At 32.5% G+C, this 2,887-nt stretch overlaps 1 long non-coding RNA gene across 2 annotated transcripts; it reads right to left on the bottom strand.

The window, feature by feature from the left end:
• Positions 1–619: 619 nt before the first annotated feature.
• On the bottom strand, positions 620–2,625 carry LOC133834048 (uncharacterized). 2 transcript variants are annotated; one of them, XR_009893289.1, is made up of 4 exons: positions 2,246–2,625; positions 1,411–1,470; positions 1,225–1,319; positions 620–828 (listed from the first exon to the last, which is right to left on the bottom strand). It is a non-coding gene; the product is annotated as an uncharacterized LOC133834048 (long non-coding RNA). The 2 variants fall into 2 exon arrangements; XR_009893288.1 differs by lacking the exon at positions 620–828 and having other exon boundaries at positions 1,005–1,319; positions 2,246–2,612.
• Positions 2,626–2,887: the final 262 nt, after the last annotated feature.

Consider the following 2,887-nt stretch of genomic DNA (forward strand, 5'->3'; position numbering starts at 1 on the left):
TCCAGCCCCATGCCTCCTATGAATAAATCTGGATACAATTCACAGATAAGAAAAAGAAAATACAAAATCTTACTAACACCCATGTAAATTATAACAATCAACTAACAATATCGTAACAAGTCTATCCTACAAGACTCAATTATTAATGAATCTAGAAAGAGATGTAGCCATAAGTTGAAACCAACCAAAAAACTACCTGCCTAGTTATATTCCAAATTTTCTAATGAATCACCAAATACCAAACCCCAAACCCCAAACTCTTAATAACTAAGTCATATATTGGGGGGAAAATAAAAAGAAATCATTACTAGTTCACAGCAAACTTTTGATGCTATTAGAAATTGGTTATTCATGAAGTAATAGTACCAAACTACATGAAATCAGAAAGTAAATGTACAACTAAAAAAGCTGACTAAATAAAGCTTGGTGTAAACACGGAGGATATTAAAAAAACAAAAAACATAATTTTTATTTCTCATATACGTACTCAAAAGATAGAAAACTCATCCATAAGCCTAATAACCTAAAAAACTAAAGCATCAAAGCTAATAAAAATTGTTTGTTGCTGAAGCACTAGTATCAAGCTACATGAAAACAGAATGTTAAAACATCATATCCATCATCAATATCTGAGAATGACAAACTTACAGCATTTCCCTGATATAAATTAGAGCTATATCCAGTTGAATGGCCATTTGACATTGTAGGCCCCCCAGCAATTGTAACTGAAGACCTGGATGGTTCTATAGATACCAAAGCCAACTTATTTCCTGTTGAATCCTTGCCGAATGGAGAAGCATTATTTACATCTTGCACCTCAAGAAGAATCTGCATATAAAGAATTCATCAAGAAGGTGTCTTTAGTCGTATTAAAAACTACATACCCACCATACAGTCAGAGTAATTCTTTTTGCTGGGTAGCTGGTGATACTGTCACCATACTTGAGGAATGTGAATGGCTACTAAATTAACGTGTATAATACAACAAAAGCCAGATTTTCATAGCACTTATTACATTAATACTCAACAATGACAACCAAATTTCAGTTTAGGGTAACCTTAGTGATAACTTCTTAATTAGTTTGAACAAAAAAAAGTGCACGAATAAGAAGGAAAAGTCTCCATGACAGAAAGAGGGAACCAAGTGCAGGGAAAAATAAATCAAAGAAATGTTATGATTCGAATCAATGATTTAAATAATCTTCAGCGTTATCAATTACTCACTTCTTGATCCATCTGCAAGTTTGCCTCCTCCAAAGTTTGGTTTGAGTTACTCAGCCTTGAGTTCGCCGTTTATTGAAATAGTCCCAAATAAGTACCTGACATTTAAAGAAAGACTACAGTTAAAAAAAATTACTTTTAAATTAAATAAACAAAACCATACAACAATAACAACAAAATAAAAAGAACCTTTTCTTTTTCTACTCCACGAAGGCTACACACCCTCTCATAAAGCTCCCTTGTAGAGGCCTGAAAAAATAAAACATGTTAAAACATTCTCATTGCAGGAAATCTCAGAGACCTTTAAACCAAATAGAAGCTCTACCAAACATATACTTGTATTACTATTTTCTTTCCACTTTTCTCACATATACTTTCTTTCCTCTCTTTTCTTCATTACCAAACATAGTGTAAATTGTAGCCATAGCATTGACATCAAACAAACAGGGAAAAATGCAAAAACAATAGACAGGTAGAAACCAGGAAGTGCAATGTGTGCGCTTGCAAAAGATCAGACATTAGGAAAAAAAATCACTGGAAGCACTAGTGATTAATGATTATAGTTGAGTGAAAATCACTAAAAAAAAATTACCTTTTTGCTTAATCTTAATACTGATATTGATTGGTTTTGGTCCCTAGAATCAATCAACTTAAGACAAAGCGGGTAAACCTCTACAAGAAAATTCTTGTGAAAAGTACCCTGAAATATCAATTTTCTTGGTAATGTTGGTCCTCCTTTGTACCTGATGATTTAAAGCACAAAAAATAAAAATAAGTGGTGCACACCAGTCATTACCTATTACTACTTGATGCAACTCTAAAAATCAACCTCATTCTACCAACACTAAACCCCAAAAAGATCACAAAAAAGGGGGCTCCTTGATTAAACTACCTTAGACCAACATAAAGTAACAGATTAGCTAAATATAGATGTAACAACAAAGATAATATATGACAACAAAAAGACACACCATAAAGAAAATAGGGGCCAAAAAAAAAAAGGAAGAGAAATATATAAATATACCAAGACAATAGTCTTTCCCAAACTTGTTGGGAAACTAGAACATAGTCACGTCCTTCCTCCAACATTCTACGAAGCTCTAGTTCATCACCATCACTATCTTTGTTATTTAGAACTATATCAAAATAATCAATCTGCCCGGGTCTATTTGCACTCTTTAAAGTAATAACATCCATATTTTGAGATCCAGAAGACTGCTCATCAACCAAAGATTCAGCCACGCCTTGCTTCGTATATCTCTGCCAGCTTGAAAACCATCTGTGCAAGAAAAAAAACAATATTAATGGCCAAATGAGATCTACTAAAAAAAAATGAGTGACGCCAGCCCAATACATGCACTAGTAACTGTACTTGCCAATCATCTAAGCATTCTACACTTTTTAATTTTATATAAGAAGCATTTACCTTTATTTTAAATAAAGTGATAAATCCACGGCGTTGCTAAAGAATATTAATTTATTAAAACAAAAAACTCTAGAAAGAAAAATCTCTTCCACCAATATTAATTTGGCATTTCCATGGAAACATTCTGTTATACATAAGAAGTTACAAAGACACCCATAAAATATGTACATTAAATTCCCTGTCAAAGCAAATTCAATAATAAAACCAAAATCAATTGAAAACCAACAGGATAGAATAAAT

Source organism: Humulus lupulus, chromosome 5 (genome assembly GCF_963169125.1).
Source record: "Humulus lupulus chromosome 5, drHumLupu1.1, whole genome shotgun sequence".
NCBI lineage: Eukaryota > Viridiplantae > Streptophyta > Magnoliopsida > Rosales > Cannabaceae > Humulus > Humulus lupulus.